The sequence below is a fragment of the Anomaloglossus baeobatrachus genome, unplaced genomic scaffold (genome assembly GCF_048569485.1).
Source record: "Anomaloglossus baeobatrachus isolate aAnoBae1 unplaced genomic scaffold, aAnoBae1.hap1 Scaffold_2651, whole genome shotgun sequence".
In the NCBI taxonomy this organism is placed as follows: Eukaryota; Metazoa; Chordata; class Amphibia; order Anura; family Aromobatidae; genus Anomaloglossus; species Anomaloglossus baeobatrachus.
The window spans coordinates 15,753-30,521 of NW_027442179.1; the positions used below are offsets into that span (position 1 = coordinate 15,753).

The 14,769-nt window shown below is 46.7% G+C and overlaps 11 non-coding genes across 11 annotated transcripts; all 11 read right to left on the bottom strand.

The window, feature by feature from the left end:
• Nucleotides 1-980: 980 nt before the first annotated feature.
• LOC142264396 (U2 spliceosomal RNA) lies at nucleotides 981-1,171 on the bottom strand. Its single transcript, XR_012730913.1, has one exon. It is a non-coding gene; the product is annotated as a U2 spliceosomal RNA (small nuclear RNA).
• A 1,116-nt stretch (nucleotides 1,172-2,287) lies between these two features.
• Nucleotides 2,288-2,478, bottom strand: LOC142264399 (U2 spliceosomal RNA). The gene has a single exon (XR_012730916.1). It is a non-coding gene; the product is annotated as a U2 spliceosomal RNA (small nuclear RNA).
• Nucleotides 2,479-3,595: 1,117 nt separating this feature from the next.
• On the bottom strand, nucleotides 3,596-3,786 carry LOC142264411 (U2 spliceosomal RNA). Its single transcript, XR_012730927.1, has one exon. It is a non-coding gene; the product is annotated as a U2 spliceosomal RNA (small nuclear RNA).
• Nucleotides 3,787-4,903: 1,117 nt separating this feature from the next.
• LOC142264421 (U2 spliceosomal RNA) lies at nucleotides 4,904-5,094 on the bottom strand. The gene has a single exon (XR_012730931.1). It is a non-coding gene; the product is annotated as a U2 spliceosomal RNA (small nuclear RNA).
• A 1,117-nt stretch (nucleotides 5,095-6,211) lies between these two features.
• LOC142264422 (U2 spliceosomal RNA) lies at nucleotides 6,212-6,402 on the bottom strand. Its single transcript, XR_012730932.1, has one exon. It is a non-coding gene; the product is annotated as a U2 spliceosomal RNA (small nuclear RNA).
• Nucleotides 6,403-7,519: 1,117 nt separating this feature from the next.
• On the bottom strand, nucleotides 7,520-7,710 carry LOC142264424 (U2 spliceosomal RNA). The gene has a single exon (XR_012730934.1). It is a non-coding gene; the product is annotated as a U2 spliceosomal RNA (small nuclear RNA).
• Nucleotides 7,711-8,827: 1,117 nt separating this feature from the next.
• On the bottom strand, nucleotides 8,828-9,018 carry LOC142264425 (U2 spliceosomal RNA). Its single transcript, XR_012730935.1, has one exon. It is a non-coding gene; the product is annotated as a U2 spliceosomal RNA (small nuclear RNA).
• A 1,117-nt stretch (nucleotides 9,019-10,135) lies between these two features.
• Nucleotides 10,136-10,326, bottom strand: LOC142264426 (U2 spliceosomal RNA). Its single transcript, XR_012730936.1, has one exon. It is a non-coding gene; the product is annotated as a U2 spliceosomal RNA (small nuclear RNA).
• Nucleotides 10,327-11,443: 1,117 nt separating this feature from the next.
• LOC142264414 (U2 spliceosomal RNA) lies at nucleotides 11,444-11,627 on the bottom strand. Its single transcript, XR_012730930.1, has one exon. It is a non-coding gene; the product is annotated as a U2 spliceosomal RNA (small nuclear RNA).
• Nucleotides 11,628-12,935: 1,308 nt separating this feature from the next.
• Nucleotides 12,936-13,126, bottom strand: LOC142264428 (U2 spliceosomal RNA). Its single transcript, XR_012730937.1, has one exon. It is a non-coding gene; the product is annotated as a U2 spliceosomal RNA (small nuclear RNA).
• A 1,117-nt stretch (nucleotides 13,127-14,243) lies between these two features.
• LOC142264429 (U2 spliceosomal RNA) lies at nucleotides 14,244-14,434 on the bottom strand. The gene has a single exon (XR_012730938.1). It is a non-coding gene; the product is annotated as a U2 spliceosomal RNA (small nuclear RNA).
• Nucleotides 14,435-14,769: the final 335 nt, after the last annotated feature.

The following is a 14,769-nucleotide window of genomic DNA, read 5'->3' on the forward strand; positions in this document are numbered from 1 at the left end:
TGCAGAGCAAAAACAAGAAGAATGGTGCGTTTTGCAGCCGCCGCCCACTGCAATGAATCTGAATAACTCCTCCTTTAGGGCGCAAGCAACTCCCCTCCCCCTTGCAGTCTTTCCAATTCACGATACAAAAAGACGGACAGGACAGGTTGCCTGACTTTCCGTCACTGCCACCCTTTGCCATCCTTACCCGTAGAAAGCCCTTTCATCATCCCCAAACCCTAATCTTTTCCCTTTCCTTCCCAGCCCCCAAACCCTGCCCTCTGTACCTTTCTCACCACCCGCTTCCCTTCTCCTGTCATCCCCCTACCACCCGGGAAAAAAAGAGATTGCCCCCTCCTTCCACTAGCCCACCCTCCCACCCAAAGAACAACTTCTTCTGCGCAGCTTGTTTTCTAGGCAGCAGCGCTATTGTGATGTCATCGGGGGGCATTGTGACAAGCCGCCAGTGTTCCGTCTCTTCATGTTGTGCACTGTTCAAACCGAAAATACATCAACAGGCAGGCTACAGAAAAGCTTACTAACAAAGGTTAGAGAGGGGCTTTCTCAGAGGGCTTTTTACAGTTTGTCTATTCCCAATTAGCCGGTTTAGTATACTTAATGAAAGTACTAATTCTTTCATAGGCCGCCCATTCTTAGTATTTGACGTTCAGGTAACAACAGGTAACTTTATTTGGAGTGGAAGCAGAGAGATAACACCAGATGCCAATTGTAGATCCTCTCACACCTGTGGTCACTGCAGCATCTGACTCCACTTTGTCCAAAAGGGATCTATTCCATTCAATTACACATGATCTAGATTAGACTGACAACAAGATACTGCACGGGACATAGCAGAGTTGGTGAAGTTGAGTGGTGATGAGTTTGCTATTTGGATGAATAAAGCAAGTAAAAAGTGTGTTAGATAAAAATTCATTTCAATTCGCTAATCGGGCTAATATGAATCAGGTGAATCGAGTTCTGCTTTTGGAAACTGGGTTAAGAAGGGGTGCACCGTTCCTGGAGGTACTGCAATACCAGGTCAATGCGTGGAGTGGACAGAGCAAGCTCTTTTTCCATCTCCCTGTTTTAAAAATCCATTTAATATATGGTCCCCAGATAGGGGACGTATCAGATATTAAACTGATAAGAACAGATACTACACTTGATCTTAGCCAAAAGGCCGAGAAGCGATAACCAGAATTGGTTTGGGCCTCGAGTGGCACCCTGGCCTATGCCGGACACATCTTAGGGAGAGAGAGCGAGAGGGAGACAAACCCACGCCTACACAAGACATTTTGTCACCCAAGCCAACCCTTGAAAAGGCTGCTTTGCAGAGCAAAAACAAGAAGAATGGTGCGTTTTGCAGCCGCCGCCCACTGCAATGAATCTGAATAACTCCTCCTTTAGGGCGCAAGCAACTCCCCTCCCCCTTGCAGTCTTTCCAATTCACGATACAAAAAGACGGACAGGACAGGTTGCCTGACTTTCCGTCACTGCCACCCTTTGCCATCCTTACCCGTAGAAAGCCCTTTCATCATCCCCAAACCCTAATCTTTTCCCTTTCCTTCCCAGCCCCCAAACCCTGCCCTCTGTACCTTTCTCACCACCCGCTTCCCTTCTCCTGTCATCCCCCTACCACCCGGGAAAAAAAGAGATTGCCCCTCCTTCCACTAGCCCACCCTCCCACCCAAAGAACAACTTCTTCTGCGCAGCTTGTTTTCTAGGCAGCAGCGCTATTGTGATGTCATCGGGGGGCATTGTGACAAGCCGCCAGTGTTCCGTCTCTTCATGTTGTGCACTGTTCAAACCGAAAATACATCAACAGGCAGGCTACAGAAAAGCTTACTAACAAAGGTTAGAGAGGGGCTTTCTCAGAGGGCTTTTTACAGTTTGTCTATTCCCAATTAGCCGGTTTAGTATACTTAATGAAAGTACTAATTCTTTCATAGGCCGCCCATTCTTAGTATTTGACGTTCAGGTAACAACAGGTAACTTTATTTGGAGTGGAAGCAGAGAGATAACACCAGATGCCAATTGTAGATCCTCTCACACCTGTGGTCACTGCAGCATCTGACTCCACTTTGTCCAAAAGGGATCTATTCCATTCAATTACACATGATCTAGATTAGACTGACAACAAGATACTGCACGGGACATAGCAGAGTTGGTGAAGTTGAGTGGTGATGAGTTTGCTATTTGGATGAATAAAGCAAGTAAAAAGTGTGTTAGATAAAAATTCATTTCAATTCGCTAATCGGGCTAATATGAATCAGGTGAATCGAGTTCTGCTTTTGGAAACTGGGTTAAGAAGGGGTGCACCGTTCCTGGAGGTACTGCAATACCAGGTCAATGCGTGGAGTGGACAGAGCAAGCTCTTTTTCCATCTCCCTGTTCTAAAAATCCATTTAATATATGGTCCCCAGATAGGGGACGTATCAGATATTAAACTGATAAGAACAGATACTACACTTGATCTTAGCCAAAAGGCCGAGAAGCGATAACCAGAATTGGTTTGGGCCTCGAGTGGCACCCTGGCCTATGCCGGACACATCTTAGGGAGAGAGAGCGAGAGGGAGACAAACCCACGCCTACACAAGACATTTTGTCACCCAAGCCAACCCTTGAAAAGGCTGCTTTGCAGAGCAAAAACAAGAAGAATGGTGCGTTTTGCAGCCGCCGCCCACTGCAATGAATCTGAATAACTCCTCCTTTAGGGCGCAAGCAACTCCCCTCCCCCTTGCAGTCTTTCCAATTCACGATACAAAAAGACGGACAGGACAGGTTGCCTGACTTTCCGTCACTGCCACCCTTTGCCATCCTTACCCGTAGAAAGCCCTTTCATCATCCCCAAACCCTAATCTTTTCCCTTTCCTTCCCAGCCCCCAAACCCTGCCCTCTGTACCTTTCTCACCACCCGCTTCCCTTCTCCTGTCATCCCCCTACCACCCGGGAAAAAAAGAGATTGCCCCCTCCTTCCACTAGCCCACCCTCCCACCCAAAGAACAACTTCTTCTGCGCAGCTTGTTTTCTAGGCAGCAGCGCTATTGTGATGTCATCGGGGGGCATTGTGACAAGCCGCCAGTGTTCCGTCTCTTCATGTTGTGCACTGTTCAAACCGAAAATACATCAACAGGCAGGCTACAGAAAAGCTTACTAACAAAGGTTAGAGAGGGGCTTTCTCAGAGGGCTTTTTACAGTTTGTCTATTCCCAATTAGCCGGTTTAGTATACTTAATGAAAGTACTAATTCTTTCATAGGCCGCCCATTCTTAGTATTTGACGTTCAGGTAACAACAGGTAACTTTATTTGGAGTGGAAGCAGAGAGATAACACCAGATGCCAATTGTAGATCCTCTCACACCTGTGGTCACTGCAGCATCTGACTCCACTTTGTCCAAAAGGGATCTATTCCATTCAATTACACATGATCTAGATTAGACTGACAACAAGATACTGCACGGGACATAGCAGAGTTGGTGAAGTTGAGTGGTGATGAGTTTGCTATTTGGATGAATAAAGCAAGTAAAAAGTGTGTTAGATAAAAATTCATTTCAATTCGCTAATCGGGCTAATATGAATCAGGTGAATCGAGTTCTGCTTTTGGAAACTGGGTTAAGAAGGGGTGCACCGTTCCTGGAGGTACTGCAATACCAGGTCAATGCGTGGAGTGGACAGAGCAAGCTCTTTTTCCATCTCCCTGTTCTAAAAATCCATTTAATATATGGTCCCCAGATAGGGGACGTATCAGATATTAAACTGATAAGAACAGATACTACACTTGATCTTAGCCAAAAGGCCGAGAAGCGATAACCAGAATTGGTTTGGGCCTCGAGTGGCACCCTGGCCTATGCCGGACACATCTTAGGGAGAGAGAGCGAGAGGGAGACAAACCCACGCCTACACAAGACATTTTGTCACCCAAGCCAACCCTTGAAAAGGCTGCTTTGCAGAGCAAAAACAAGAAGAATGGTGCGTTTTGCAGCCGCCGCCCACTGCAATGAATCTGAATAACTCCTCCTTTAGGGCGCAAGCAACTCCCCTCCCCCTTGCAGTCTTTCCAATTCACGATACAAAAAGACGGACAGGACAGGTTGCCTGACTTTCCGTCACTGCCACCCTTTGCCATCCTTACCCGTAGAAAGCCCTTTCATCATCCCCAAACCCTAATCTTTTCCCTTTCCTTCCCAGCCCCCAAACCCTGCCCTCTGTACCTTTCTCACCACCCGCTTCCCTTCTCCTGTCATCCCCCTACCACCCGGGAAAAAAAGAGATTGCCCCCTCCTTCCACTAGCCCACCCTCCCACCCAAAGAACAACTTCTTCTGCGCAGCTTGTTTTCTAGGCAGCAGCGCTATTGTGATGTCATCGGGGGGCATTGTGACAAGCCGCCAGTGTTCCGTCTCTTCATGTTGTGCACTGTTCAAACCGAAAATACATCAACAGGCAGGCTACAGAAAAGCTTACTAACAAAGGTTAGAGAGGGGCTTTCTCAGAGGGCTTTTTACAGTTTGTCTATTCCCAATTAGCCGGTTTAGTATACTTAATGAAAGTACTAATTCTTTCATAGGCCGCCCATTCTTAGTATTTGACGTTCAGGTAACAACAGGTAACTTTATTTGGAGTGGAAGCAGAGAGATAACACCAGATGCCAATTGTAGATCCTCTCACACCTGTGGTCACTGCAGCATCTGACTCCACTTTGTCCAAAAGGGATCTATTCCATTCAATTACACATGATCTAGATTAGACTGACAACAAGATACTGCACGGGACATAGCAGAGTTGGTGAAGTTGAGTGGTGATGAGTTTGCTATTTGGATGAATAAAGCAAGTAAAAAGTGTGTTAGATAAAAATTCATTTCAATTCGCTAATCGGGCTAATATGAATCAGGTGAATCGAGTTCTGCTTTTGGAAACTGGGTTAAGAAGGGGTGCACCGTTCCTGGAGGTACTGCAATACCAGGTCAATGCGTGGAGTGGACAGAGCAAGCTCTTTTTCCATCTCCCTGTTCTAAAAATCCATTTAATATATGGTCCCCAGATAGGGGACGTATCAGATATTAAACTGATAAGAACAGATACTACACTTGATCTTAGCCAAAAGGCCGAGAAGCGATAACCAGAATTGGTTTGGGCCTCGAGTGGCACCCTGGCCTATGCCGGACACATCTTAGGGAGAGAGAGCGAGAGGGAGACAAACCCACGCCTACACAAGACATTTTGTCACCCAAGCCAACCCTTGAAAAGGCTGCTTTGCAGAGCAAAAACAAGAAGAATGGTGCGTTTTGCAGCCGCCGCCCACTGCAATGAATCTGAATAACTCCTCCTTTAGGGCGCAAGCAACTCCCCTCCCCCTTGCAGTCTTTCCAATTCACGATACAAAAAGACGGACAGGACAGGTTGCCTGACTTTCCGTCACTGCCACCCTTTGCCATCCTTACCCGTAGAAAGCCCTTTCATCATCCCCAAACCCTAATCTTTTCCCTTTCCTTCCCAGCCCCCAAACTCTGCCCTCTGTACCTTTCTCACCACCCGCTTCCCTTCTCCTGTCATCCCCCTACCACCCGGGAAAAAAAGAGATTGCCCCCTCCTTCCACTAGCCCACCCTCCCACCCAAAGAACAACTTCTTCTGCGCAGCTTGTTTTCTAGGCAGCAGAGCTATTGTGATGTCATCGGGGGGCATTGTGACAAGCCGCCAGTGTTCCGTCTCTTCATGTTGTGCACTGTTCAAACCGAAAATACATCAACAGGCAGGCTACAGAAAAGCTTACTAACAAAGGTTAGAGAGGGGCTTTCTCAGAGGGCTTTTTACAGTTTGTCTATTCCCAATTAGCCGGTTTAGTATACTTAATGAAAGTACTAATTCTTTCATAGGCCGCCCATTCTTAGTATTTGACGTTCAGGTAACAACAGGTAACTTTATTTGGAGTGGAAGCAGAGAGATAACACCAGATGCCAATTGTAGATCCTCTCACACCTGTGGTCACTGCAGCATCTGACTCCACTTTGTCCAAAAGGGATCTATTCCATTCAATTACACATGATCTAGATTAGACTGACAACAAGATACTGCACGGGACATAGCAGAGTTGGTGAAGTTGAGTGGTGATGAGTTTGCTATTTGGATGAATAAAGCAAGTAAAAAGTGTGTTAGATAAAAATTCATTTCAATTCGCTAATCGGGCTAATATGAATCAGGTGAATCGAGTTCTGCTTTTGGAAACTGGGTTAAGAAGGGGTGCACCGTTCCTGGAGGTACTGCAATACCAGGTCAATGCGTGGAGTGGACAGAGCAAGCTCTTTTTCCATCTCCCTGTTCTAAAAATCCATTTAATATATGGTCCCCAGATAGGGGACGTATCAGATATTAAACTGATAAGAACAGATACTACACTTGATCTTAGCCAAAAGGCCGAGAAGCGATAACCAGAATTGGTTTGGGCCTCGAGTGGCACCCTGGCCTATGCCGGACACATCTTAGGGAGAGAGAGCGAGAGGGAGACAAACCCACGCCTACACAAGACATTTTGTCACCCAAGCCAACCCTTGAAAAGGCTGCTTTGCAGAGCAAAAACAAGAAGAATGGTGCGTTTTGCAGCCGCCGCCCACTGCAATGAATCTGAATAACTCCTCCTTTAGGGCGCAAGCAACTCCCCTCCCCCTTGCAGTCTTTCCAATTCACGATACAAAAAGACGGACAGGACAGGTTGCCTGACTTTCCGTCAATGCCACCCTTTGCCATCCTTACCCGTAGAAAGCCCTTTCATCATCCCCAAACCCTAATCTTTTCCCTTTCCTTCCCAGCCCCCAAACCCTGCCCTCTGTACCTTTCTCACCACCCGCTTCCCTTCTCCTGTCATCCCCCTACCACCCGGGAAAAAAAGAGATTGCCCCCTCCTTCCACTAGCCCACCCTCCCACCCAAAGAACAACTTCTTCTGCGCAGCTTGTTTTCTAGGCAGCAGCGCTATTGTGATGTCATCGGGGGGCATTGTGACAAGCCGCCAGTGTTCCGTCTCTTCATGTTGTGCACTGTTCAAACCGAAAATACATCAACAGGCAGGCTACAGAAAAGCTTACTAACAAAGGTTAGAGAGGGGCTTTCTCAGAGGGCTTTTTACAGTTTGTCTATTCCCAATTAGCCGGTTTAGTATACTTAATGAAAGTACTAATTCTTTCATAGGCCGCCCATTCTTAGTATTTGACGTTCAGGTAACAACAGGTAACTTTATTTGGAGTGGAAGCAGAGAGATAACACCAGATGCCAATTGTAGATCCTCTCACACCTGTGGTCACTGCAGCATCTGACTCCACTTTGTCCAAAAGGGATCTATTCCATTCAATTACACATGATCTAGATTAGACTGACAACAAGATACTGCACGGGACATAGCAGAGTTGGTGAAGTTGAGTGGTGATGAGTTTGCTATTTGGATGAATAAAGCAAGTAAAAAGTGTGTTAGATAAAAATTCATTTCAATTCGCTAATCGGGCTAATATGAATCAGGTGAATCGAGTTCTGCTTTTGGAAACTGGGTTAAGAAGGGGTGCACCGTTCCTGGAGGTACTGCAATACCAGGTCAATGCGTGGAGTGGACAGAGCAAGCTCTTTTTCCATCTCCCTGTTCTAAAAATCCATTTAATATATGGTCCCCAGATAGGGGACGTATCAGATATTAAACTGATAAGAACAGATACTACACTTGATCTTAGCCAAAAGGCCGAGAAGCGATAACCAGAATTGGTTTGGGCCTCGAGTGGCACCCTGGCCTATGCCGGACACATCTTAGGGAGAGAGAGCGAGAGGGAGACAAACCCACGCCTACACAAGACATTTTGTCACCCAAGCCAACCCTTGAAAAGGCTGCTTTGCAGAGCAAAAACAAGAAGAATGGTGCGTTTTGCAGCCGCCGCCCACTGCAATGAATCTGAATAACTCCTCCTTTAGGGCGCAAGCATCTCCCCTCCCCCTTGCAGTCTTTCCAATTCACGATACAAAAAGACGGACAGGACAGGTTGCCTGACTTTCCGTCACTGCCACCCTTTGCCATCCTTACCCGTAGAAAGCCCTTTCATCATCCCCAAACCCTAATCTTTTCCCTTTCCTTCCCAGCCCCCAAACCCTGCCCTCTGTACCTTTCTCACCACCCGCTTCCCTTCTCCTGTCATCCCCCTACCACCCGGGAAAAAAAGAGATTGCCCCCTCCTTCCACTAGCCCACCCTCCCACCCAAAGAACAACTTCTTCTGCGCAGCTTGTTTTCTAGGCAGCAGCGCTATTGTGATGTCATCGGGGGGCATTGTGACAAGCCGCCAGTGTTCCGTCTCTTCATGTTGTGCACTGTTCAAACCGAAAATACATCAACAGGCAGGCTACAGAAAAGCTTACTAACAAAGGTTAGAGAGGGGCTTTCTCAGAGGGCTTTTTACAGTTTGTCTATTCCCAATTAGCCGGTTTAGTATACTTAATGAAAGTACTAATTCTTTCATAGGCCGCCCATTCTTAGTATTTGACGTTCAGGTAACAACAGGTAACTTTATTTGGAGTGGAAGCAGAGAGATAACACCAGATGCCAATTGTAGATCCTCTCACACCTGTGGTCACTGCAGCATCTGACTCCACTTTGTCCAAAAGGGATCTATTCCATTCAATTACACATGATCTAGATTAGACTGACAACAAGATACTGCACGGGACATAGCAGAGTTGGTGAAGTTGAGTGGTGATGAGTTTGCTATTTGGATGAATAAAGCAAGTAAAAAGTGTGTTAGATAAAAATTCATTTCAATTCGCTAATCGGGCTAATATGAATCAGGTGAATCGAGTTCTGCTTTTGGAAACTGGGTTAAGAAGGGGTGCACCGTTCCTGGAGGTACTGCAATACCAGGTCAATGCGTGGAGTGGACAGAGCAAGCTCTTTTTCCATCTCCCTGTTCTAAAAATCCATTTAATATATGGTCCCCAGATAGGGGACGTATCAGATATTAAACTGATAAGAACAGATACTACACTTGATCTTAGCCAAAAGGCCGAGAAGCGATAACCAGAATTGGTTTGGGCCTCGAGTGGCACCCTGGCCTATGCCGGACACATCTTAGGGAGAGAGAGCGAGAGGGAGACAAACCCACGCCTACACAAGACATTTTGTCACCCAAGCCAACCCTTGAAAAGGCTGCTTTGCAGAGCAAAAACAAGAAGAATGGTGCGTTTTGCAGCCGCCGCCCACTGCAATGAATCTGAATAACTCCTCCTTTAGGGCGCAAGCAACTCCCCTCCCCCTTGCAGTCTTTCCAATTCACGATACAAAAAGACGGACAGGACAGGTTGCCTGACTTTCCGTCACTGCCACCCTTTGCCATCCTTACCCGTAGAAAGCCCTTTCATCATCCCCAAACCCTAATCTTTTCCCTTTCCTTCCCAGCCCCCAAACCCTGCCCTCTGTACCTTTCTCACCACCCGCTTCCCTTCTCCTGTCATCCCCCTACCACCCGGGAAAAAAAGAGATTGCCCCCTCCTTCCACTAGCCCACCCTCCCACCCAAAGAACAACTTCTTCTGCGCAGCTTGTTTTCTAGGCAGCAGCGCTATTGTGATGTCATCGGGGGGCATTGTGACAAGCCGCCAGTGTTCCGTCTCTTCATGTTGTGCACTGTTCAAACCGAAAATACATCAACAGGCAGGCTACAGAAAAGCTTACTAACAAAGGTTAGAGAGGGGCTTTCTCAGAGGGCTTTTTACAGTTTGTCTATTCCCAATTAGCCGGTTTAGTATACTTAATGAAAGTACTAATTCTTTCATAGGCCGCCCATTCTTAGTATTTGACGTTCAGGTAACAACAGGTAACTTTATTTGGAGTGGAAGCAGAGAGATAACACCAGATGCCAATTGTAGATCCTCTCACACCTGTGGTCACTGCAGCATCTGACTCCACTTTGTCCAAAAGGGATCTATTCCATTCAATTACACATGATCTAGATTAGACTGACAACAAGATACTGCACGGGACATAGCAGAGTTGGTGAAGTTGAGTGGTGATGAGTTTGCTATTTGGATGAATAAAGCAAGTAAAAAGTGTGTTAGATAAAAATTCATTTCAATTCGCTAATCGGGCTAATATGAATCAGGTGAATCGAGTTCTGCTTTTGGAAACTGGGTTAAGAAGGGGTGCACCGTTCCTGGAGGTACTGCAATACCAGGTCAATGCGTGGAGTGGACAGAGCAAGCTCTTTTTCCATCTCCCTGTTCTAAAAATCCATTTAATATATGGTCCCCAGATAGGGGACGTATCAGATATTAAACTGATAAGAACAGATACTACACTTGATCTTAGCCAAAAGGCCGAGAAGCGATAACCAGAATTGGTTTGGGCCTCGAGTGGCACCCTGGCCTATGCCGGACACATCTTAGGGAGAGAGAGCGAGAGGGAGACAAACCCACGCCTACACAAGACATTTTGTCACCCAAGCCAACCCTTGAAAAGGCTGCTTTGCAGAGCAAAAACAAGAAGAATGGTGCGTTTTGCAGCCGCCGCCCACTGCAATGAATCTGAATAACTCCTCCTTTAGGGCGCAAGCAACTCCCCTCCCCCTTGCAGTCTTTCCAATTCACGATACAAAAAGACGGACAGGACAGGTTGCCTGACTTTCCGTCACTGCCACCCTTTGCCATCCTTACCCGTAGAAAGCCCTTTCATCATCCCCAAACCCTAATCTTTTCCCTTTCCTTCCCAGCCCCCAAACCCTGCCCTCTGTACCTTTCTCACCACCCGCTTCCCTTCTCCTGTCATCCCCCTACCACCCGGGAAAAAAAGAGATTGCCCCCTCCTTCCACTAGCCCACCCTCCCACCCAAAGAACAACTTCTTCTGCGCAGCTTGTTTTCTAGGCAGCAGCGCTATTGTGATGTCATCGGGGGGCATTGTGACAAGCCGCCAGTGTTCCGTCTCTTCATGTTGTGCACTGTTCAAACCGAAAATACATCAACAGGCAGGCTACAGAAAAGCTTACTAACAAAGGTTAGAGAGGGGCTTTCTCAGAGGGCTTTTTACAGTTTGTCTATTCCCAATTAGCCGGTTTAGTATACTTAATGAAAGTACTAATTCTTTCATAGGCCGCCCATTCTTAGTATTTGACGTTCAGGTAACAACAGGTAACTTTATTTGGAGTGGAAGCAGAGAGATAACACCAGATGCCAATTGTAGATCCTCTCACACCTGTGGTCACTGCAGCATCTGACTCCACTTTGTCCAAAAGGGATCTATTCCATTCAATTACACATGATCTAGATTAGACTGACAACAAGATACTGCACGGGACATAGCAGAGTTGGTGAAGTTGAGTGGTGATGAGTTTGCTATTTGGATGAATAAAGCAAGTAAAAAGTGTGTTAGATAAAAATTCATTTCAATTCGCTAATCGGGCTAATATGAATCAGGTGAATCGAGTTCTGCTTTTGGAAACTGGGTTAAGAAGGGGTGCACCGTTCCTGGAGGTACTGCAATACCAGGTCAATGCGTGGAGTGGACAGAGCAAGCTCTTTTTCCATCTCCCTGTTCTAAAAATCCATTTAATATATGGTCCCCAGATAGGGGACGTATCAGATATTAAACTGATAAGAACAGATTTTTTTTTTTTTTTTTTTTTTTTAAAGGATGAGTTTGAAAATAATAAAGTGACCGCCTCTCGTTGCCCAGGTAACTGTCCGTCACAAGAGGGCTATGACATCCTACGATGCACACTCCCCCAAGGCCAGCAGTTGTGCAATACCCTGGCACCTTTCAGCACCAACCAAGGTAGTACCCTCCCAAACTACACTTGATCTTAGCCAAAAGGCCGAGAAGCGATAACCAGAATTGGTTTGGGCCTCGAGTGGCACCCTGGCCTATGCCGGACACATCTTAGGGAGAGAGAGCGAGAGGGAGACAAACCCACGCCTACACAAGACATTTTGTCACCCAAGCCAACCCTTGAAAAGGCTGCTTTGCAGAGCAAAAACAAGAAGAATGGTGCGTTTTGCAGCCGCCGCCCACTGCAATGAATCTGAATAACTCCTCCTTTAGGGCGCAAGCAACTCCCCTCCCCCTTGCAGTCTTTCCAATTCACGATACAAAAAGACGGACAGGACAGGTTGCCTGACTTTCCGTCACTGCCACCCTTTGCCATCCTTACCCGTAGAAAGCCCTTTCATCATCCCCAAACCCTAATCTTTTCCCTTTCCTTCCCAGCCCCCAAACCCTGCCCTCTGTACCTTTCTCACCACCCGCTTCCCTTCTCCTGTCATCCCCCTACCACCCGGGAAAAAAAGAGATTGCCCCCTCCTTCCACTAGCCCACCCTCCCACCCAAAGAACAACTTCTTCTGCGCAGCTTGTTTTCTAGGCAGCAGCGCTATTGTGATGTCATCGGGGGGCATTGTGACAAGCCGCCAGTGTTCCGTCTCTTCATGTTGTGCACTGTTCAAACCGAAAATACATCAACAGGCAGGCTACAGAAAAGCTTACTAACAAAGGTTAGAGAGGGGCTTTCTCAGAGGGCTTTTTACAGTTTGTCTATTCCCAATTAGCCGGTTTAGTATACTTAATGAAAGTACTAATTCTTTCATAGGCCGCCCATTCTTAGTATTTGACGTTCAGGTAACAACAGGTAACTTTATTTGGAGTGGAAGCAGAGAGATAACACCAGATGCCAATTGTAGATCCTCTCACACCTGTGGTCACTGCAGCATCTGACTCCACTTTGTCCAAAAGGGATCTATTCCATTCAATTACACATGATCTAGATTAGACTGACAACAAGATACTGCACGGGACATAGCAGAGTTGGTGAAGTTGAGTGGTGATGAGTTTGCTATTTGGATGAATAAAGCAAGTAAAAAGTGTGTTAGATAAAAATTCATTTCAATTCGCTAATCGGGCTAATATGAATCAGGTGAATCGAGTTCTGCTTTTGGAAACTGGGTTAAGAAGGGGTGCACCGTTCCTGGAGGTACTGCAATACCAGGTCAATGCGTGGAGTGGACAGAGCAAGCTCTTTTTCCATCTCCCTGTTCTAAAAATCCATTTAATATATGGTCCCCAGATAGGGGACGTATCAGATATTAAACTGATAAGAACAGATACTACACTTGATCTTAGCCAAAAGGCCGAGAAGCGATAACCAGAATTGGTTTGGGCCTCGAGTGGCACCCTGGCCTATGCCGGACACATCTTATGGAGAGAGAGCGAGAGGGAGACAAACCCACGCCTACACAAGACATTTTGTCACCCAAGCCAACCCTTGAAAAGGCTGCTTTGCAGAGCAAAAACAAGAAGAATGGTGCGTTTTGCAGCCGCCGCCCACTGCAATGAATCTGAATAACTCCTCCTTTAGGGCGCAAGCAACTCCCCTCCCCCTTGCAGTCTTTCCAATTCACGATACAAAAAGACGGACAGGACAGGTTGCCTGACTTTCCGTCACTGCCACCCTTTGCCATCCTTACCCGTAGAAAGCCCTTTCATCATCCCCAAACCCTAATCTTTTCCCTTTCCTTCCCAGCCCCCAAACCCTGCCCTCTGTACCTTTCTCACCACCCGCTTCCCTTCTCCTGTCATCCCCCTACCACCCGGGAAAAAAAGAGATTGCCCCCTCCTTCCACTAGCCCACCCTCCCACCCAAAGAACAACTTCTTCTGCGCAGCTTGTTTTCTAGGCAGCAGCGCTATTGTGATGTCATCGGGGGGCATTGTGACAAGCCGCCAGTGTTCCGTCTCTTCATGTTGTGCACTGTTCAAACCGAAAATACATCAACAGGCAGGCTACAGAAAAGCTTACTAACAAAGGTTAGAGAGGGGCTTTCTCAGAGGGCTTTTTACAGTTTGTCTATTCCCAATTAGCCGGTTTAGTATACTTAATGAAAGTACTAATTCTTTCATAGGCCGCCCATTCTTAGTATTTGACGTTCAGGTAACAACAGGTAACTTTATTTGGAGTGGAAGCAGAGAGATAACACCAGATGCCAATTGTAGATCCTCTCACACCTGTGGTCACTGCAGCATCTGACTCCACTTTGTCCAAAAGGGATCTATTCCATTCAATTACACATGATCTAGATTAGACTGACAACAAGATACTGCACGGGACATAGCAGAGTTGGTGAAGTTGAGTGGTGATGAGTTTGCTATTTGGATGAATAAAGCAAGTAAAAAGTGTGTTAGATAAAAATTCATTTCAATTCGCTAATCGGGCTAATATGAATCAGGTGAATCGAGTTCTGCTTTTGGAAACTGGGTTAAGAAGGGGTGCACCGTTCCTGGAGGTACTGCAATACCAGGTCAATGCGTGGAGTGGACAGAGCAAGCTCTTTTTCCATCTCCCTGTTCTAAAAATCCATTTAATATATGGTCCCCAGATAGGGGACGTATCAGATATTAAACTGATAAGAACAGATACTACACTTGATCTTAGCCAAAAGGCCGAGAAGCGATAACCAGAATTGGTTTGGGCCTCGAGTGGCACCCTGGCCTATGCCGGACACATCTTAGGGAGAGAGAGCGAGAGGGAGACAAACCCACGCCTACACAAGACATTTTGTCACCCAAGCCAACCCTTGAAAAGGCTGCTTTGCAGAGCAAAAACAAGAAGAATGGTGCGTTTTGCAGCCGCCGCCCACTGCAATGAATCTGAATAACTCCTCCTTTAGGGCGCAAGCAACTCCCCTCCCCCTTGCAGTCTTTCCAATTCACGATACAAAAAGACGGACAGGACAGGTTGCCTGACTTTCCGTCACTGCCACCCTTTGCCATCCTTACCCGTAGAAAGC